The sequence below is a fragment of the Eumetopias jubatus genome, unplaced genomic scaffold, assembly GCF_037043125.1.
Source record: "Eumetopias jubatus isolate StellerSeaLion01/CBP00866 unplaced genomic scaffold, mEumJub1_p1.0 scaffold_14, whole genome shotgun sequence".
NCBI lineage: Eukaryota > Metazoa > Chordata > Mammalia > Carnivora > Otariidae > Eumetopias > Eumetopias jubatus.
In genome coordinates, this window is record NW_028274820.1 from 87,144,481 (window position 1) to 87,167,163 (window position 22,683).

The following is a 22,683-nucleotide window of genomic DNA, read 5'->3' on the forward strand; positions in this document are numbered from 1 at the left end:
ATGGGATCATTGTATAGATGAAGTTGTTTTTGCATAGTAACATAGATTCTCTAGATCAAGGGTGAGCAAACTATGGCCTGAGGGCCAAATCCTCGCCACTGCCTGTTTTTGTAATTAAGTTTTTTTTGGAGCACAGCCATGCATGTTTGTGTACATGTAGTCTACAGCCCCTTTAGCACTATTTAACAGAGCATAGTGACAGAGGCTGTACCGCCTGCTCGGCACAAAATATTTACTAGCAGGCTCTTTGCAGAAAACATTTGCCAATCTTGCTCTAGGGTCATCTCTTCTAATTGGATGCTAAGGAGAAATCAGCTAATATTTAAGACACAAGATTGAGTTGGTGTAGAACCAACATGGCAAACAATAGGTTATTAAATTTTTTCAAAATTCTCTGCCAGGAAGAGAGAGCATTACAAATATGTTAGCCATAAAGAGCTCAATAAATATGTATACATGAATAAACACAGATTCTGTGATTGGCCTTCAGACTTGACTCTGAGCTCCTGGCAGTGAGGGGGTAAAAAAAAAAAAAAAAAGGGAATTGACACCTTTATCCATTACCTATTGCTTCATCACAAACCACTTTAACATGTAGTGGTTTAAACCTGCTACCATGTACTATTTCTCATGAGACTGTGAGTTGGTTGAGTGTTTTTGCTAATCCAGGCTGGGCCCGACTGATCTTGGTGGGCTTGCTCATGCATGTGTGGGCAGCTGGTACATTAGCGCTGGGCTGGCTGGCCTGGGATGGCCTCAGCTAGGCTGGTTCATCTCTACTCCACATGATCTCTCATCCCCCAACAGGTTAGCTTGGGCTTAGGCAAGTATCCGTGGTGGGTTCCAAGAAAGAAAATGGAAGCACACACGTGAAGCTTTATGCTTGCAACTGGCACAATTACTTCTGTTGCATTCTAGTGGCCAAAGCAAGTCAAAACCCAGCCTAAATTCAAGGAGCCAGGGAATAGACTCTAACTCTTGGTGTGAATTGCTGAAAAGTCATGTTGCCAGGGGTAGAGAAACAAGAGGGAGAGAATTGGGGCCATGATTGAAGTCAATCAAACAGCATCTAGATTAGCATTTTTCCAACCAAAATATATATATTTTTAAAGTCATCTCTGTGGTCTAAAGTGGAAAAGAATAGTCATCATATGTTTATTCAGCCCAACCCACAGGTATGAATCATCAGTGTCTTCAACTAAGAGGACCGATATCTTCTAGTTAATGACAGAAGCGGAGGAGGAATGGAAAGAAGCCTGTCAGAGGTATGGTACTATCATATGAGACCCAGACCCATATTAAAATGCCACTTGACAAATTTCACCAGGGAATCAGACTCCATTTTAATGGATTAACGGAATAAGCAAAATCATTATTAGAGAAGTAACCAATGACTAAACTCAACATTAGCTTTTGAGACTAAAGCCGAAACAGACCTACAATATTCCCGGTGACAATTCCCATTCCAGTCCACTTCTGTTTTGGGTTTGCATTAAAATTGGTCACCGTATTCAAAGACAACATTGCTATCTATGGATACAGGTATGATAAAAAATACAGGTAGGAATAAATATTCTTTTTTAAAACTTACTAGCCATGCGACACCTTTTTTTTTATTGCTGTAATATCTTCATTACTACCAAACTTGCCTCAATAAATAATAAGCATAAATAGCAAAAGTGGATGCCAGAAATCCTCCTTAACTGTTCTTTTCCTGGTACCATGGGTTGTCAGTAAGAAGAGAGTAACCTTAGGTAGCTCTTACTCCTTACAGTCATTCAGAATCCCCTAAAAATCAAAACAAACTACTAAAGGCAAAATCAAAATTGCCAAACCACCCAGACAAGCCCCCCAACCTAGGTTTGAGAACGTTCTTTCTGGCCTAGAGCCAGACAGGTTTTTGGCCTTGTTCTCAAGAAGCCGATGGCTTTACACATGGTCTTCCATGGCATTGTCACCATCAGACTTCTGTGGTAGGGCAGCAGGACATGGGGAAGAACATAATGGGATTTAAGGAACTATTGGACGCCTGTTGACTCAGACATCGGGATCAGCTGTAAATGGAAATGCATGTCAATTTCGATGGCGTGAAAAGGAACTGGAGTGTTATTATTGAAGAGGTGGAGAGGAGGCCTTCAGGATGCTTGCAGATGACTCGTTTCTGGGAGGGTTGTGGGGAGGTAGAGCTGTCTCGGGAAGAACAAACGAAGCTTCCAAAATGTGGGTTCAGGAAGTTAACCTTGGGCAGATCACATAAAGGTTAAATGAGATATATAAAATAGCTGGCAGAGTACTTAGGAGGGTAGACCTCAATAAATGTTGGTTTCTTCCCTCTCTTTGCATCTCCCACCCACCTTAGGGATTTCTTAAAAAAACAAAAGACCTGCCAGCCAGCTGTCATTAGAAAGATGTCAAATACGATAAGCTGCTGATAGGTGGTAACGATCAACAAAATTCACACTCAGGTGGATGGAGCAGGGCACGTCACCTCTCCCGCCCCTCTCCTTATCACAGCTTGGAGGCAGCACAAAGACATTCCTTCCTTCCTGCAGAGGAAGTGTGTGTGTTCTCTCAGACCTACCTTGGCGTTCCTTGATGTCTTAGAGAAGCAGATGACCCTGGCTGAGCAAGACAGTCAGCAGAACAGCAGTCCTTGATGCTGCAACTGGAAATTTCCATTCTTTGCTTGCAGCTCTGAAAAAAAAAAAAAAAAAAATCTAAAGAGCCCAGTAGCTGGGAAATTTCCACGATGGAAAATTTTAACATATTCTTTAGCTCTAAACTATGCAGGTTTACGGAGACTATTTTTTTTTCTTTTGGTAATTTCCTTCTTTAACAATAATTTATGAACATGGTAACGCTCCAGCTGTGGGAAGAAGGAGGGCAAGATGACTTGCTGGAGAATGGGTATGGTTGGCTAGTTGTAGGCTGGACTGTATACACATTTGACCACCCGAACCATTGAAATGCAGATCAGTACAAGACCCACGGGTTGGGAACTCATCCAAAATAGAGGTAGTTTGCTCTGGAGCACTGCAGAGAAATCTGTGTAGAGACTGGAAGTGGAAAGTGGATGGATACAACTTTGGAACAGGAGATGGTGAGTTCTATTGCTGCAAAGAAAAATCTCAAGCAGATTCCTTAGGCCACTGCTTCTTAAATGCAAACAAGCATATAAATCACCTGAGAATCTTGTTAAGATGCAGATTCTGATTTGGTAGCTCTGGGGTGGGGCCTAAGACTCTGTATTTCTAACAGGCTCCCAGGTGATGCTGATGCTGCCCTTCTGAGGACCACACTGAGTCACCAGACCATAAACAAACCTCATCACTATGAGGTCAGCTTGCCTTCCACAGCAAAACAGAGTCAAAGGGCAGCCAGAGGTGAGCTCCCCTGGGGTCGTTTTCTTAGGTTACAAAGCTAGGGTCTAAGAGTAGAACTGAATGCCTTCTGGAAAGATGCTTCATGCAAGTCTGAATAAAACGGATCTTTTGAAATGTCGGGATGCATACAGTTACCAGAAGGCTGCCTACTCAGCAGGCTGGAGTTGATGCTTTCTAGAATGCAACGTCTTTCCAGAGAAACCCCTGTAACAAAAAAGGTGGTGAGGATTCCTATGCTGGTCCCGTTTCCTCAGTGATTCCCTAGCATTGTGGCATGTGGGGTGAAACACCAGTGGACTAGCTCCAGTTATTAAAGGAAGGCTGTTGGCCAGCATGGTGTAAAGAGGAAAAGGAATCTGGGAAATAAATTACTTCCATCTCAGCCAGAATAATTGTTTCACGTTTACTGAAATAAAATAAAAAAGAAATAGGAAAATTTTCCATTTTCTTAACAGCTAGCTCACCTCTGTGCTACCTATTTTCCTGAGAGAGAGAAAAAGAGGGCGATAAAAATCTGTGGCATCTTTACTCCCAGTGCTACCTCCAGTTGATCTGTAACATATCTGCTGTGTGCATCTTTAAAGCAACATTTGTCCTATTCTTTGTTTCCCATTCAATTGAGCGTCGTAAAGTATACAGAGGAACGTATGGGAAAAAAGGAGGAGGGAGATTCCCATCATGAAAATGTGATGTTGAAATCAGAGTATGATAAGCGTGGAATGAATTTGATAATATAAGTATTAGAATACATATTAAAAAAGTAAGTAATACTTTTTTACTTACTAGCATCTACATAATATTTAGAAATTCTAAATGGCTTACATTTGGATTATTTAGGAATTTGGACTTCTAGTGATTGGTTGACATCTTCTCTTTCAAAAATCTTCACTGTGGGGTTAAGACATGATTCGGCATTGAAATAAACTTCCTGATGCTTTAAACACAAGAGATCAGTTTGGGTTGTTTTTCCTATAGGTCTCAATGAGTAGTTATTCACCTAAGAACCATCTTACAACCTATAGCCAATCAAATAGAATTTGATTGATTGACTAACAGTCACATCTATTTAGTAATAAACACAATAATTATAATAAAATTAAGCAAAATTGAGTGCTTTCAACAGGTGAGGCATTTCATCTTTACAACAAGCTTATAAGATAGGTACCATTATTTTTTTTTAAAGATTGTATTTATTTGACAGAGAGAGACACAGCAAGAGAGGGAACACAAGCAGGGGGAGTGGGAGAGGGAGAAGCAGGCTTCCCTGCGGAGCAGGGAGCCCGATGTGGGGCTCGATCCCAGGACCTCGGGATCATGACCTGAGCTGAGAGCAGACGCTTAATGACTAAGCCACCCACGCACCCCAATAGGCACCATTGTTATAAAGATGAGAAACTGGGATACAGAGAGCTTAAATGAACTGCCTGAACTTAAATGAAAATATGATCCATATATTATGGCCAAGCAGGGAAAAACCTCCTCTGGCCAGCCCCACTTACACTAGTGCTTTCTCCAAATATCACAGCTACATCTCAGCTTCATTCCCCTTATCACAGACAGATGGATAGACACTCCTTCTCGAGTTTAACAACTTCACAGAGCTTGATTCAAATACTGAATGTGTTGTTAGTTGCTTACAGCTGCTATTTCTCTAGCCGCACAGTAAGTCCAGGCAAACTCTTTTGAAGAGCTCATTAAAACTGCTAAAATAAAGTCTTAGAAGCAGGTGCATTCATTAGCTGAAATGCAGACGATTATGTTAATATCACATTCAGGTGACAAATTTAAAGCCATCAAAATCATGGAGGATAAAAGGATTTTCAAAGCTAAAGTTAACTTCTTCCTTTGTAGGGCTCTTTGCTCTGTTAAACATGTGACTGCCTTTGCAGTGGCCAACATGGGGACCTCCAGTGTTACCTCACAAAAATAAAGCCATGTTTGCAGTATCGTATTTCCTTTACAATTTCTTGGGTCTCTATTCAGGAAAAGAAAGGTAAGGAATTGCCTACAACCCTAGTGTTATTTTCTAACTAAGAATCTTGGCACCTTGTTTATAATCTATTGTCAGATTAGGCCCAAGAGTAGAGACACATTAAAGAAGATGGTTAAAAATACGTGGCCATTGATTCCAGGCATGGATCAGACGGACCAACAGCTCTCCCACTTTGCCTTCTCTTTTTTCCTCAAAGAGTACTGAGCATGAAATACATATATGATAATACGTATGTATTTAGGAGGCGATACATCACAATGTAAACGATAGTTACTCCAGGGTGATTTTTATTTTCTTTGTGTATTTTTATATTCTCAAATTTTCTACAATGAATATCTATTATTGCATAAAGTTAAAAATAGTTTTTTTAAAAAAATGTATGGAGCAATTCAACACATTCAGTTGTTTCACCTATAAAATTGGGTTACTATTTAATCACCCAGTATAAGGGAGCTGGATGAGATGTTTCCCCAAAGTTCTTTCTTCTCAAATCTAGGATGTCTGTGGAAGCATTGATCCTTCCTTTCAGAAGAAAATATAAGGAAATACGGGCTAGGTATCCAGCCACTTATTAAAAAGAATTATAAACATGTTTAAAGATTTTTACATCATTCCTCACCACCTCAATCAAGTGGGCATACGTCAAAGTGAATTCATCTGCCACTTGAATAGGGAAAGACTGAGCAACGTTTTAAGGACCGATTAACTTCATTTTTGATTTTCTTAGCTATATGTTCTGGGAAGCCTTCCTAAGCTAATACTTGACACAATGTTTTTTTTCAAATGGTGTGCTACAGTAACTGTATTACTGATTGTAAAATATAAATGATGAAGTTGCTATAGATCTGACCCCATCTACAGATAGAACATGTTAACCTAATGTGTGCGTGTGTGTGTGTGCGTGTGTGTGTGTGTGTGTGTGTGTGTGTGTTTGGCTAAATAGTTTGAAATCAACAAACCAAAAGCCTGCTGGTACCATGTAATAGTCCTGTTTTTGCCTTCTGTCCTCCTCAGCTCTTCTTCTATCTATCCCTTGTACTTTCTTTTTTTCCTACACAATTCAAAAGACCATTGACCCCATTTTAAATGAAAAGCAATATAGAAAACAGGAAATATCTCCTTGGAATGGGGATGAGTAAGCACCCCATGCAGTACTTCTGCATACAGGAATGCATACAGGCCTCTTTCGTGGTCAAGAGTGGTTTAGCAGATGCCCTGCTCCAATTTGCCGTTAAGTCTCATTGCTTGGGACCTAGAGTGTGGGCAATTCCTTCCACTGCTGGACAGTTCCAGCTCTCCTAGGAATACTCTCCCACACACTCCATTTCCTCACAGAAGTTGCGTGTTCAAGGCAAAGTGAGGAGGGTAGCCAGAAAACACACCTATCCTGATATGGAGCATCACCACCATAAGATTAGAAGGTAAACTTCAGAGCACAGAATTTAAAGATAAAAGGGACTTGAGAGGTCACATTAGTCAAGTTTTCTTTTAATGTCTTTTTTTTTTCTTTAAGATTTTATTTATTTATTTGACAGAGAGAAACACAGCGAGAGAGGGAACACAGGCAGGGGGAGTGGGAGAGGGAGAAGCAGGCAAAAAAAAAAAGTTATTCTTAATCGGCTACCCTTTAAAAAATCAACTATTTTTGAATTTCTGTTACTGATCCAGGACCTCCCCAGTCTCAAGTAAATATAACCCTTCAGAATCCACAAGAAATGTGAAGAGTCTGAACCATTTGGTTTAAAGACGTTTTGGAATTTTTATTAGTCCATGGTGTCCATCACACCGTGAGAATCAGACCCTAAAAAGGAAAATTGTATAAAGAATTTGTAAGCCTTGATTCCACAGTATTTCCCAAGTCTCTCCCAAATCCATCCCCCTTTGTCACTCTGATACCTGTACAACAAAGGGAAATTTCTGAGATTATTTTATCCAGGGATCTTTCCAACTCTTACAAATACCATCTCCACTGAGCAGTGTGTTCCCAGGTTACCTAAATTATACATATGGCAGTATTCCTTTCAAAGGAAATTGAAGAGTTTAGCAGTATTATGAAACAACTAGATGTGACAACACAAAGAACAAAAATAACAAAAGAAAATCTCTTCAAGATAGTGTGCCCTGCGCAGTTTGATATCCTGCCTTTTCACATTGGCTCTATGGGAAATTCTTTCAAGATGAGTTTAAAATGAAAGTGGTATTTACCCAAAGAATTCAAAGGGATACATGCCCTCCCCGCCCCCTGTTTATAGCAGCATTATTTACAATAGCCAAGATATGGAAGCAGTCCAGTGTTCATCAAATGATGAATGGATAAAGAAGATGTGGCATATATATATACACATATACATACAATGGAATATTACTCAGCCATAAAAAGAATGAAATCTTGCCATTTGTAACAACGTGGATGGAGTTAGGGGGTACTATGCTAAGTGAAATAAGTCAGAGAAAGACAAACACCATATGATTTCATTCATGTGTGGAATTTAAGAAACAAACAAATGAGCAAAGGGAAAGGGGAGAGAGACAGAGAGAGAGAGAGAGAGAGAGAAATCAAGAAACAGACTCTTAACTATAGAGAACAAACTGAAGTTTACCAGAAGGGAGGTGAATGAGGGAATGGGTGAACTAGATGCTGGGGATTAAGGAAGGCACTTGTCATGATGAGCACCAGGTGATGCATGGATCTGTTGAATCGCTACATTGTACACCTGAAACTAATATAAGACTATATGTTAACCAGCTGGAATTAAAATTAAAACTTTGAAAATAAATTAATTAAAATTTGGTCCTAGGGCGCCTGGGTGGCTCAGTTGGTTAAGCAACTGCCTTCGGCTCAGGTCATGATCCTGGAGTCCCGGGATCGAGTCCCGCATCAGGCTCCCTGCTCAGCGAGGAGCCTGCTTCTCCCTCTAACCTTCCCCCCTTTCATGTACTCTCTCTCTCTCTCATTCTCACTCTCTCAAAATAAATAAATAAATCTTAAAAAAATAAAATAAAATTTGGTCCTCAAAAATGAAAGTGGTATTGAGTTTGGGGAAACAAACTCAGAAAATCAATTAGCTAATAGGATAGAAGACTGAACTACAATTTTGGCTAAATAAATAGAATAGAGAGACTTAAAAAATGATTATTTTTATTTTAATCAATTGTAAAAAAAAAAACTATTGAAAAAAATTCAAACAACACAAAAGAATGTAAGGAAGAAAACAAAAAATACCCTCCCCACATTTCTCGCAGATCCAAATGGGTTATATTTACTTGAGACTAGGGGATCCTGGATCAGTAACAGAAATTAAAAAATAGTTGATTTTTTTAAAGGGTAGCAGATTAGGAATAACTTTTTTTTTTTAACATTGTGGTGTAATGCTGTTTGCGTTCTATCTACCCATCTATCACCCATCCACCACCTAAAAACAACCATCACAGATTTTATGGGAATACCATTCCAGACATGGAAATAAGAGATATATTAGAATTTTAAAGAGATTTGCCCTCAGGCAGTGAAGGGTGGTCTTATTGATGATGGTCTAAAGAGACCCCAAACCTAACTTTTTATAATAATGAAAAGTGAAAAAAAGGAAGTGAAAGGAACGAAGAATCCTCAGTCCATAAGCAATTGTAAGATGAGTTCAATAGAAATTAGCAGATATTTTTGTCTACCTATCCATGATCTGACTCTTGATTCAGCTGCATCAAAACATATTACAATAAGATACATTTCCATAATGTTTTCCAGTTTACAAATCAACTTTCTACTGAGTCTCATGGTCATATAAAATATGCAGGGTTGATATTTAGCTGGTACATATTAGTTTGAACATTCCAGTTGTTTATGGCCAACTGTCCATTCTGCTTAATTGGACATCTACTTTGATTGGCCAGTGCCGGTGCTAGGTCAGTTATTGTATGTCACATCAAGATCTATTTTCACTGGTGATGCTCTTTTTCTGAGCATACTAAATTATTCCCCTGAGCCAAAATTTATTCTTTTAATTTTCTAGCATTTTATGTTTTTAAAAAATGTGTTACTTTTAATCTTATTCATCCATTAGTAAATTTACCCCCATAAGATTCCTTCTCTTGCAGAGGTGAACTAGTTTTTATTTAATTGTTTCTTTATGCAAAGTAGAGTTAAATTTCCCCTCCCCCACTTCTAAACATACCTCATTAAAGTCACTTTCAGAAAAAGACTTAACAGAGAATTTTCAAACCTGAAGGAAATTTTGCTCCTTTTATGTTGCAAAAATCGGAGACACAGTGGTCTCCATTATCTGTGTTAAACTCAGGGAACATTCATACTTGATTATCCAAAATGGCAGATTATCCCAGTTATTTCTATTTAAAATTTTAATGGTAGCTCTCTCTCCTACTTACATTTGACTAATGTTAATACAAAATTAGATGCCATTTCCTGACTTACTCACCAATTTACATTGAGACGTTACAGGTCGAATAGGTGGAAGAAGAAAGCCAATATTTCCTTGGAAACCCACATAATCACAATTGAAGGTAATTGCTTCATCAAAAGTACAGATTTTCCATGCAATAATAGCTCTGTTTATCTTATAAACACTAGAACATTAGACCACCTGATCATTTTTCTGGGGAAAAAAAAGTATAAACAAATTTAGAAAATTAAATCTTATTTTTGTATGGACATATTCTAATTTAAAGATACAGTTTCATTTTACTTGATCCTTAATTGAGAGTGTCACTTAACCATCCCCTTATTGTTGGTGTTTATGCATATCAAGCAACAGTTGCAAACCCATGCCTCTGCTACTTATTCTTACTTTTATGGTATATAAACAGCAGAACCCACATTCTATGTAAAGAAGTTAAGGCCACACTTCAAAATACTTCTTCCATACTCTGGTTTCTCTTTAGATTGTATAAATCTTTTGTTTTTCAATAAATACTTCGTCCTTCCCTAAATTCATTAAGCAGCTACCTCAGTTATTCGATGTTTGAAATGTCACACTTCCTTAACATTCACTAATTAGGCACATTAGAGAAAGGACCGATTTGAATTAGTGACAATTTTGAATGCTGTAATATTATTAAAAATTCATAGTTTGATCCCTTTATGGTACAATATGCCACTCAAGCAGTCTATAGTGAAGTATTTCCAAGAAGAAAGGCTACTGCCAAGACTGCTTTAAAGATAAGATTCTTCAATATCGTGCACCCTCAGCTTTAAGCAAATGAGTGTGGCAAGGTTATCTAAATATGTTCAGTTCACATTCACTGAGCAGTTACTATATGCTCGGCATCATTCTAGAAAATTTTTGTCCTCTTGAGTTAACAATTCACTCTAAATTATCACTCATTTGCCTCGTGACACTTTATCTCATGCTTTAATACCTGTCTAAATGTACTCATTTATTCAAAAGATTCCTAACAGTTATAATGGGTTAGGCACAGGTACAAATTCAAAATGACTGGGATGAAGGTCATTTACCATGCGCACCAACACCAATCAATCAGTCAACCAACAAGCCCTTTGTTTTGGGTACTGTCACTAATTCAGGGTTTCTCAACCTTGGCACTGATGATATTTCAGACCAGGTAATTCTTCGTTGTGGGGGGCTGCCCTGTGCACTGTAGAATGTTGAGAAGGCATCCTTTGCTTCTTTCCATTAGATGCCAGTAGCACCCCGACTTCTAGTTCTGATCATCAGAAATGTCTCCAGATATTGCCAAATCTCCCTGAGGTGGGCTGGTGGAGGCAGAATTGCCCCTGAGAACCACTGAGAGTATGTACAACACATCTCCTTTACTAGAGTATAAAGACTTTGAAGGCAGAGACCCAATCTGATTCATCACCATATCAACCCCTCCCCACCAGCTAAATTTAGTTTCTGGCACAGGAATGCTTCTTGATGAATGTTCTGGAAAGAACAAAATATCTCTCGAGTAAGTACCTATACTATTGTCAGCCCTGCACAGAGCATTTTGTGAACCCAAAAGATGAGTCAGGTAACCAGAGTAAATTCTAACAAATTTTTACGATTTGAATAATCACTCCCTTTTCGGATCGCATATCCACTTGGCCAAAGGCCTACATTTGTATAGGGCTTTAATGTGTCTGAAGCATATTTCACATAATGGCATTTGATCTAGGTACAGGGATAGTCACTTTGTCCACTTCAGTTTATAATTTAAGCTCCCAAATCCCGGAGCCACATTCTCAGGCAGGAGTGGGAGGCATTTTGATATCAGTGGCATTGCTTTTGGTTATTAAAAGGAACTCTTAAGGTTGGTTTAATAGCGTTAAATTTAAAGTTCAGGATTCTCTTTTGCCATGTTAGAAGTAGAACATCCAAAAGGCTCTTCAGTGATCTAAGTGATTCTGGTTTACTCAGATTCCTGGAAATTGCCAGAGGGCTTTAAGGGAGGAGGGAAATAAAGAGTGAGGAAATTTTCCCTGTGGGCAATTGGGGAAAACAAAAATATTTTTGTGCTGTGGAGACTTCTCAGGAAAGGAGGGTTGGCCAGCAGACGCATCTGCGCAAGGGGAATTTCCACATTTGGGAAAACATGGTCATAATTAATGACTTAGGAAAGCCAAGAAAATGGATCATGTTGGGAAAATATGATTTTCAATGGCCAAGTTATTGTCAACTGATTGGGCCAGAAAATTGGATTGTTTTAGAAAGAGATTTTTATTTGTGAATATTTGCTTACAGATCCTTCCTTCTGTGGATCTATTACATACCCTGCCCTTGTCTGAGGAACAGGACTTCCATAGCCAGATCCACTCTCCCTGTCCCTCCCTCCCCTAAGGGAGTGTTTGCACTAGACTTCTGGCCTGGACATCCGGCCTTTCGCTTTGAACACGATGCTCTGGACCAGCCAGCGGGTCTATTAGCATCCATTAGAATAGCGATGATTATCCAGGATTCTTGGACAAGGGCGGAAGGATAACATTGCTTGATCCTAATGCGGCCATCGTTTACTGAGGACTCCATGTCCTAGGCCCTGTGCTGAGAACACTGAAAAACTCTCCTTACTTAGACACAGGGAAACTGAGGCTCAGGGAATTTAAGTAATTTGCCTACAGTCATATAGCTTTTAACTACCAAGCTATCTATACCTCTCATCCTGTATATAAAGTCTACTCCCTAAATTGGAATGTTCTCACCTTGTATACAACCTCTCACTCACTTTCCTTCCTGCCTCCTATCTTGCCCAGATCACTCTGTTTAAACTACATCTGGTCTCGGGGTTGTGCTCAACAGAGATCTCCATGGTTACCCATCATTCTGAAGAGGAGAAATCTGGGCTAGCAGGCTCAGCACCATTCACATCTCTATTTACCTAGGGAATGATTATGTGGTCAGAATGTTCTTGCCCCATTTTTTGGTTTTCTCTTATCTCAGTGATCCATTTTATTAAAACAGGTACAATCATCTTATGCTACTTCTCTCACAATTTTCTCAATGTCAGAATGCAGCTTGATGAATTTCAACAAATTTGCCAAGGTAAAGGTCAAGTTTTTCAGAGAGGGAAATATAGCTAAGAAAAAAAAATCCCTCTCTTTGACCTGTAGATGTGGTATCCAGTAAAATATCTATAAAATGCCGACATTGTTCCGTGAAATGAAGAAACTGCAGATTAAATCATGGCTCCCTGAAGCAACAATTCCACACTGTAAATTCATCAGAGATGGCTTCTAAAGTTAGCCTTGTCCTGCCATTGCAACAAATATGAGAAAACAGACCTAACTAGGATTAAGTCTAATTATCCTGGATTGAACCTCAATGCATGTTATAATTAATTAAAAAATCATAGCATCTTGAAAATAATTTAACATATTTCTTTTCTGATTGAACTTAAATCATATTAATTAAATCTTACTAATATTTGTTTTCTAAGTGGTTCTAGGACATAGCCAGACATTATTACCTTTATTTAGAGATGTGAAAACCAAAGGGATATATTAGTTTTCTCCTGCTGTGCAGCAAATTACCACTAACTTAGGGGGTTAGAACTACATCTCATTTATTAGCTCACACTTCTGTAGTTCAGAGGTCTGGGTAGGTTTGGCTGGTTCTCTGTGTAGGATGCCACAAGGCAGAAATCAAGGTATTAGTCAGGCTAGACTCTTATCTCGAGGCTCTGGGGAAGAATCTGCTTCCAAGCTCATTCAGACTGCTGGCAGAACCCAGTTCCTTGTGACTAGAGCTCCGAAGTGCCTCTTTTCTTTCTGGCTGTCAGCCAGGAACCATTCTCTGTTCCTAGAGGCCACACACGTTCCTTCTCACATGGTCTTCTCTATCTTCAAAGCCAGCAATCACCCTCAAATCTTTCTCACATTCCAGAATCTCTTTGACCTCCTCTTCTGCTACCAACTGAGGAATCTATTCTTTTAAAGGGCTCACCTGATTGACCCAGGCCCCTCTGGATAATCCCTGTATCTTAAAGTAAACTGATTTAATTGCATCTGCAAAATCCCTTCACCACAGTATCTAGATTAGTGACTGAAGCAGCACCTAGATTAGTATTTGACTGAAGTTCAGGAAATAGGCTTCTTGGGGAGCTGTCTTTAGAATCCTGATAACCATAAGAAAATAGAACTACCCAGTTAACCTGAGATATGATCCGGAAATAGACTCCCAACAGTATTGAATCAAATAATTTAATTATTTATTTTATTCCCAGTTTTTGTTGTTGTTGTTTTTAAAGAAATATTTGTGTATGGCTTATTTTTTAATATATGTATTTTGGGGGTGCCCATCCCCACATTTTTTTACAGATGCGTGATCAGTAATGTTGCCAAGGCTATTTTGGGATCTGTTATGTTTCAGGGGCCTGTGAATGTTCAAGAGATAAGGTGTGGGTGGGAAGCTAGACATGGGTGTGAGGGGGTGGGGGCGATGGCAGGTGAAGACAGGCGAGAGGCTGCGATTGTGTGAAGTCGGAGGAACAGTTTATTCTTGTTTATAATATATTCACAGAAGACCTTGGAGGGGGGGAATCCTTTTGCTATTTTCTATTGGTAAGTCCAGGGATTCTTTGCATGTAATTTATGAGCAGTATTCGGGGATACTTATGTTTCTAAACATAAGGGCATTTTTGGAGTATGCTGGGGCACCATCACCAGAATGCTGTGTCTCCAGTGTGGAAATGAACTTCTCAAAGCTTCTGTTGCACAATTTCAATGTGCCAATGCCTGCCAGATGCACAGGATGTCTGGGATGCAGGCTGAGCCCGTGGGCCTGGCGAGCTGCTGATCCAGAAGTCTGGGCCTTCAGAGGGTCACCTCAGGATTGAGAAGTTGTGGGAAGGACTTAAAGGCTCCTGGAGACAGATGAATGAAGGCTGCATATTCTCCAATTTTAACATTTTACCTGAAGGACAGCCTGATGAAAAGGTCTGGTTTTCTGGTGAAGGGAGTGCAAATGGTTTTAGCCTTTAGGAAGAACATACACAGAAATGTGAAAACCTCACAAAAAGGCAGAAAATTTCAGATGCTAAGTATTTCTTCTTCCAAGGACATTTTGGTATTCCCTTTCTTGAAATCCTGGCCAAAAAAAAAAAAAAAAAATGGAGGAAAGGAGGACATTGCCCAAAAGTTTCTTTTAAATTGTCCCAGAACTTCAGAAAATGGTGAGAAAACGTAGTCATATCATGAGGGCCAAAGGAGAGGAGTCAGTAGCGAAGACAGTCAATAATTGCACTGATAGAGCACAAAGACTAAGAGTGTGTGTGGCGTGTTTAGATTTGGAAAGTAGGACACAGCAGGAAAGAGGCTGCGTGGAAGAAATTAGTATTGCTTGTTAATTGTGATGTCTTTAAAACATAACACATCTTATATCCTTTAACTAACAAAGTTATTTTGCTCTATGAAGGACAACTCCAAGGATGCTGATAATAGGTTACAGATGTTCTTTTATTGCTAAAGTTTCTGCTTAAGAAAAATCTTTCCTCTCGTGTACTCATTCCCTCAGAAGTCTTTGAGGAGAACCTGCCACGTGCCTTGATCTAGGTGCTAGGAATACAGCGGTGAACACAAGGCACAAGGTCTCTGTTGTCAAGGAGCTTCTATTCTAGTGTGGAGGAGTTGGAAAACAAATAGTTACATTTCATAACATGATACCTAAAGAGGTAAACAAGATAATGTTACACAGTGATAGGTGCAACACAGAGAAATAAAATAAAAGGAAGTGTTGGATGACCAACCAGGTTGCCATTTTAGATTGGGTGGCCAGCGAAGAGCTCTCTAAAGAGAGGACATCTGAACAGTGATCTAAATGACAAAGAGGAGCTGGTCATGAAAAGATCAGAATGCATAGCACTTTAGGTGGAAAAAAGAGGTGGTCTGAAGGTCCCCAAGATGGTAACAAGGTGACTGAGGAAGAGAAAGCAGCCTGCATGGCTGGAAGTCTGGGACAAACAGAAAAGTGGAACAGGATGAAGTTGGACAGGTGGACAGAACCTAGATCTTTTAGGCACAGAAGGTCATAGTAAGGAATTTGGATTTTAGGTGAGATGGGAAGCCAACGGGAGGTTTTAAGCAAGGAAGTGATTTTTTTCTGTTTCTTTAGGAGGCAATTGCAGTAATTCAGGTAAACAATGGTGACTTGAATGAGGATAGCAATGGCAAAGACAGGGAGAATAGAGTGGATTAGGGGTATACACGGGAGGTAGAGTCCACAGAACTTTCTGGTGGTTTATTATGGCAGACATAAGAGAAAGAAAGAGATTAAAATTCTCTCCTCTACTGGGCACTGGGCAGATGGTGATGCTCTTTAGTGAAACAGATAGGCTGGGAATAAGAAGTATAGCAGACCGTGTCAATTCCCTTTCCAACAGCTGTTCTTCTCTTCCTCCTTGCTAACAGAGCCCTGACTTGGTGGAGGGTGACAGTATGTCCAGCTCCAAGTGATGAATCATGATTGGTATAATTCAATCATAATAATCCCATTCTCTTTTGCTCCTCTGCAGCCAGGAGTGATTCATTTCTGGCTAATGAGACCTAAGTGAAAGCCTTCTGTGGATAGATATGGCTATCTTGAGCACCATCACAATGCCTGGAGTCACAGCAGCCATCTTGTGACCACAAAACAAAGTCATGATGATTAAAAGCCAACATGTTAAGGATGGTGACATAGAAAAAAAGAGGAACACTATCAATGGGTCCTTGATGGTATAGTTGAGCAGCTGAACCAACACCAGAAATAATCTACTGCCAGACATCCCGTTTATGAGAAAAGTAAAACTCTATTTAAGCCTCTTGGTGTTTGATACAAGAAGGTTAAGGGAAAGAATCAAGAGTTCTCTTTTGGCCATGTTCAGTTTGAGATGCCTATTAGATATCCAGGGGGAAGTGACAATCTAAATTTTTCACTTCCACAATGGAAAAAACATTTCTAGATATTTTTTTATCTTTTCATATTACTATGATACAAGAAAATGTGAAAAAAAGTATAAAAGTGAATGAAGGTGCAACGATGACAAGTGAATGAAGGTACAATGGCCCAAATCAGAAGCTATCAGTATATAAATAAAACCAACTCCCCTAGTATTGGTAGGTTAGCAAGGTTGAAGTTGTTAAAACAGAAAGTCTGGGGCAATGAAGGAAGCTTAGTCTGAAGACCAGTTAGGTCCCTGCATTTCCAAGTACTTTCCATCACCTTGGGAGGGAAACATCCTAGACTAGAGAACTATTTCTATTAAGATAGCTTCTTACCTATATATCACAGTGTTTGTGTATTGCTTTATTTCCTCTTCTGACATATAACAAATAACCTAATGAAAATTCCCCCACTAACTTACCCAGGGAACCTAAAGTAGGCCAAATTGAGCTCTTAGCACAGTTCTGGTTGCTGATAAAAATCAGCATCTACAAACGCAATTGCACCTATTTCCATTAGAGCTATCACCCAAAACTAGATCACCACTTTTGTAGATTAAAAGTTTGCCAACCCACATATTTTTTTCCTTAAGCACTTCATCATGTGCTGGATGGTTTAGACTCCATCTATAGAAAGAACAGTAAATTTCTTTTGCCAGTGGCCCATCAGAAACAGCTATTGATTTTGTGTGTGTGGACAAGTAATGAGTCTGCAAAATTGACTTCTCGGGGTAAATATCTTCTATTCTGTCCATACTGTGAAGTCCATGTTCTCCTGAGGTTAATTGGCTCATGATATTCTGTATTCATGTTCCCTGGTTCATCGCTATGCTCGGGATTTTTGTCCCTACACCTTGCACTTTGTTTTCCCATAATTTATTACAACCAACATTTTTCTAACAGTTTTGGGTCTGCATTAATTTTTAAGTCCCTGGAGGAACATTACATTCCCAAACATTATGTTCTGCACTCTCATGCTCATACCACGTCGTGCAGTGCCAGACACCTCCTGGGATCTCAAAAAAAAAAAGAAAAAAAAAGTTGTTTCTTTTTAAAAGATAGGCGATTACTATGGGATGCCCATAAAATATCTTTCTCAGTTGAGTTACTCTCACTGTTTATATATCCCCAGCGGCTTAGGTAAAAAATACATTGGTTAACAGAAAGAACCTAAGTCCTTTGGAAAGCTTTGTTAGTCTCTCTTCATCACTGTAAAAGCAGAGATGAATATCGACTGGTCTTACAGAAGTGTTGGGGAAAAAATGATGAAAAGCGTTAGGAATGAGAAGGCCTTTCATTAAAAATATGAAATGTTAGGGAGATGATAGTGTCATTCCTACCAAGCAGGCTTCAGCTCAAGTGGAGCTCACTCCACTGATAGATGCTATTCATCAATATCACAAAGAATGGCTGTCCCGCAGGATCCCCTTCTGCTGGTGGGATCTGCTGCAGACAGTTGGAACTTCTTTTCAAATATTCAAAAGATCTGCTATACCCACAATATTTCCTCTTCTCTCAGCTTCTCAGCTCTATCTAGAACACTTCAATGTCTTTCTACATTGCAAATTTGAACCTCCCTCTGAATTCTTCTAAGGTTGTTTGAAGCAGAGGAATAGGACCATGGACAGAGGTATAGCCTACCAATCACTGGCGCAGCAGGAAAGCGAACTCTTCCTGCCAAGAATCCCTCGGAGAAGGGTCTTTATTAAATGAATAAACTCTCCTTTATTCAGGAGTCACTTTCTCCTTTTCTAATTTCCCTGTGGAATGGCACGGTTTCTTCTGGAAACACGGACCTCTTCCACCAACTCCATGCTCCTGAAACACAAACAGAATACTCATTCTAGCAGATGCAGCTCTTAAAATATTTTTAAAATATTTTCATCATAAATATTTCAAACAGACAGAAAAATATAGAAAATAGTTTAACAAACATCTATGTATAAAATACTCAACAAATCCTAATGTCTGATTTATTGCCTTTGGGTTTTTTGTTTGTTGTAAAAATTCTTACAAACAGAATTGAAACCATTGTCTACTTCTGATCTCATTCATTTCTCTATTTTTCCTACTTTCCTCTTTTCCCAAAAGTAATCACTATCTTGAAGTTCCCATAAATCATTACCAATGCATGTTTTTATACTTTTATATTATATGTACATATTCATAAATAATATATAGTATCGCTCTGTGTTTGTAAACTGTAAAGGAATACTATATCACGCTGTACATAACATTCTGCAATACTTTTTTAGTCATCATTACTTTTTAGGTTTATTCATGTTGCAACCTGAAGAACTAATTCATTAATTACACCTGTTATATATTATGCCCTTGTTTGAAATACCCAAGTTTCTTATCCATTTTCCTGCATTATGGATGTATGTGTTGCTTTGAGTTCGTGATTGTTTGCTATTTAAACAATACTGCAATTAACATTTAAATACCTGTCTCCTGGTGCACACCATGTGAGAGTTTTTCTAGCCCAGAAGTTCTCAACCCTGGTATTATTGACATTTTGGACTATATAACTCTTTGTTGCGGGGTAAGATATTTAGCAGCACCCCTCACCTCTACCCGGAAGGTATCAGTACCAGCCCCAATACACAGTGTTATGACCATAAATGTCTTCTAATTTACGAAAACATCGTCAAATGTTTTCTAGGGGGCAAAATCACCTCTGGTTGAAAACCACTAATCTAGGCAAGAGAGCAACTGCTGGATGTTAGGATTTAAATAAGTATATATCACCATTTTGCTTTCTAAGAGTCCTATTTCTCCACATCTTGCTAATTTTTGGTATTTTCAAATTTTAAAATGTTTGCATATTTATAGCTATGAAATGGTAACTTTTTATTATTTTATTTTGTTTTCCCTTCATTTCTAGTAAGATCGAACATCTTCTTGTATGTGTATTAGCCATTAGGGTTTCTATTCTGAGAACTGCCTGTTCATATCCTTTGTCAAATTTTCCTTCTAGTTGTTTCTTTTTCTTATTGCTTTGCAGGAGTCCTTCATAATTTTTTAACACAAATACCTTGGTTGTTGTATGTCTGGAAAAATATCTTTTCTCAGTCTAAGCTTGTCTTTTCACTTTGTTGATGATGTATTTTTATTTTAAACTAGTAAAATTATTCATCTTTTCCTTGACATTTTATTCTTTTGTGCTGTATTTAATAAATTCTTCCTATCCCAAGGGTGTAAAGACAATCTCTTATATGTTTCCTATAGGTATAAAATTTGACCATTCACATTTAGGTCTTTAAATCAACTTAAAATCTTGTGATATGAAATAGGAAATACATATATAAGTATTCAAACACACATTTATTAACACTCATCTTTTCTCTCCAGGTTTGTTATGCTATCTCTGGTTTTAAATTTTGATTGATTTTTTTTTTTTTTTTTTTTTGGTAAGGCAACCCCCCTGACTTATTCTTTTTAAAATTGCCTTGGGTATTGTGGTTGATTATCTGTCCAAAGTATATTGTCTCTTTCTCCTTTCTAACTGAACCTAAATTGTTTTCAGGTGTCCATGAACCCCACCCCACTGTGCTTAGTTTAAGCCCATTATAGTAATTAACATTCCATTGGGACTGGTTTGACCATAGGCATGTGTGTTGCATCTCTTGCCAATGAAACCTATGTGAAATTGTGTTAGGGTGGAGATGGGATAGGATAGGTAAGTTTTCTTCTCATTTAAAAAGGTACAAAAGAAGAAGACTTGCCCTTCCTATCTTTGGACAGAGTTGGAGGAAAACATGATGGCCGGGGCAGTGGCAACCATCTTGCTACCTTGAGAGGACAAGCTGGAGCCCAGCACACTGAGAATGGCGAGGCAGAGAGATGAAAACGTCCCACATTTCAGTGATGTCATTGTGCTGCTGAATTAACCAATCTTGAAGCCACCTACCACTGGACATCCTGTGATGTGAAATAATAAACCTGTTATTGTTTAAGCCACTTTAAGTTTTATATTCTTTCACTTGCAGCCAAAGACATTCCCACCTACTATAATTAGTTTTGACCCTTTACTGTTCTACATGAATTAAGTGATCATTGTTCCATGTTACATAATCAGGATTTTAAGAACTGGGTTTGCACTGAAATTAAACATTAACTTTAGAAGAAATGACATCTTCATTCGTTTTAATGAATATTCTAATTCATGAATATGGTATAGGTCTCCACTTACTCAATCTTAATTTGTTCCATAAAAATATTTTCTACATAAAATCAACATTTTATTTAGATAAAAGTCTACATTTGTGTTTATTTATTCCTAGACACTTCATCACGTATTGCTGTGAAAAATGGTGTCTTTTGTTTGCTTTTAAATATTGTATGTGATAAATACTGAGATACAGGAGTGTAATTGAGTTTTGTTTGTTGATCTTATACCCTGCAGCCTTGCTGAGTTGTCTTTTTAGTTCTAATATTTTTTCAGTATAGTCTGTTTGATTTTCTTTATAGATAATCATATTACCCAGTTAAGGAGAGCTTTTCTTTTCCCTTACTGTGATAATAGAGATGCCATAAATTCAGTCATGGAGGCCAACTTCCTGTCATGTGTCCTTCCTTGCTTTCCTGCTTGATCATTCCCTCATGTAAGGCCCATCTTGAGGCAGTGGTGACCTTTTTTTAGCCTCTTTAGCCAGCCACTTTGTGTGTAGGAGGGTGGGGGTTCTTAGTCTAGCCCCTGTTTTGAAACTACTCGTTTCAAACAGTGAACCTGGTTCTGGTTCCGGTTCCCACCTATTTCCCTCACTTTTAATCTCCCTAACCCTGCAGAGGTCCCATTCCAGCATCCTCTGCCTCAGACCTGGACCCCAAAAGGCCCACGTCTTCAGTCTCATTCTGCTTTGCATTCCTGGTTCCTAGAAGACTACATTTTGGTCCAGCTGTTTCTTTTCATCTTTCTCTTTTATATATATATTTTTAAAGATTTTATTTATTTGACAGAGACAGAGCTAGCGAGAGCAGGAACACAAGCAGGGGGAGTGGGAGAGGGAGAAGCAGGCTTCCTGCCGAGCAGGGAGCCGATGTGGGACTCCATCCCAGGACCCTGGGATCATGACCTGAGCCCAAGGCAGACGCTTAAGGACTGAGCCACCCAGGCGCCCCTCTCTTTTATATTTTAAAGACCATTGCTTTGTGTTTGGAGCTGAGCAAGTCCCTCAAAGGTTCGTGTACAACAAGTTTCCTTGACCTGAAATCACAATTCCAAATGTCTATTTTGTAAGGAATTACAGAACTAGCTTCTACCCCTGCTGATAGCACACACAATAATTATCATCAAATATAATACTACTCGGAATTTTCACAATGTCCTTCGGCTCCTCACGCTTTGTGAATGCTATAATGTCTGTGTTTGTTAACTGAGTGTGGGAAACAGAGGTAAATAAATAGTATTTTCAACACCTGAGAAAACTGAGGCTGCTTGCTCAATTGTGGCCAAGAATAACCAGACAGAATTCCAAGACTGTGAGTTCCTCCAAAGTAGGGCTGTGCCTTGTCCATCCTGTACCTCATACAGAATGACCTTCAAATGAAAGGGTTTTTTTTTTTAAAGATTTTATTTACTTATTTGAGAGAGAGAGAGAATGAGAGACAGAGCATGAGAGTGGGGAGGGTCAGAGGAAGAAGCAGACTCCCCGCTGAGCAGGGAGCCTGATGTGGGACTTGATCCTGGGACTCCAGGATCATGACCTAAGCCGAAGGCAGTCACTTAACCAACTGAGCCACCCAGGCATCCCAAATGAAAGTTTTTGAGCTGAGCAAACCAAACCCTGGGCCCATGCTAGCTTTATTCAACCGGAGAGCTCATGAAGAGAGGAGAGCCCTAATAAGGTCCTTAATATCTAGGCAATGCTATGACTTGAAAAGGAAGGAACGTAAGAAGAATAAGAGCAGTAAGAGCTGATTTTAAACAAAGTGAATGA

At 39.0% G+C, this 22,683-nt stretch overlaps 2 long non-coding RNA genes across 22 annotated transcripts in view; one reads left to right on the forward strand and one right to left on the reverse strand.

Moving 5' to 3' along the window:
• Positions 1-22,683, forward strand: part of LOC114211665 (uncharacterized) — an 87,376-nt gene that overhangs the window by 56,392 nt on the left and 8,301 nt on the right. For 2 of the 3 annotated variants that reach the window (XR_015766779.1, XR_015766780.1), the window contains 2 exons: positions 1,164-1,265; positions 3,259-3,383. This is a non-coding gene — a long non-coding RNA (uncharacterized LOC114211665). The remainder of the gene's footprint in view (positions 1-1,163; positions 1,266-3,258; positions 3,384-22,683) is intronic. The other variant, XR_003609810.2, reaches the window with a different exon arrangement.
• LOC114211664 (uncharacterized) overlaps positions 1-22,683 on the reverse strand; it is a 74,212-nt gene that overhangs the window by 42,131 nt on the left and 9,398 nt on the right. For 16 of the 19 annotated variants that reach the window (XR_015766765.1, XR_015766763.1, XR_015766772.1 and 13 more), the window contains exons 3-6: positions 20,537-20,665; positions 18,383-18,559; positions 9,807-9,983; positions 2,582-2,694 (exon numbers count right to left, since the gene is read on the reverse strand). This is a non-coding gene — a long non-coding RNA (uncharacterized LOC114211664). Of the gene's footprint in view, positions 1-2,581; positions 2,695-9,806; positions 9,984-14,009; positions 14,798-18,382; positions 18,560-20,536; positions 20,666-22,683 lie in introns of those variants that run through there. The other 3 variants (XR_015766766.1, XR_015766770.1, XR_003609807.2) reach the window with 3 other exon arrangements.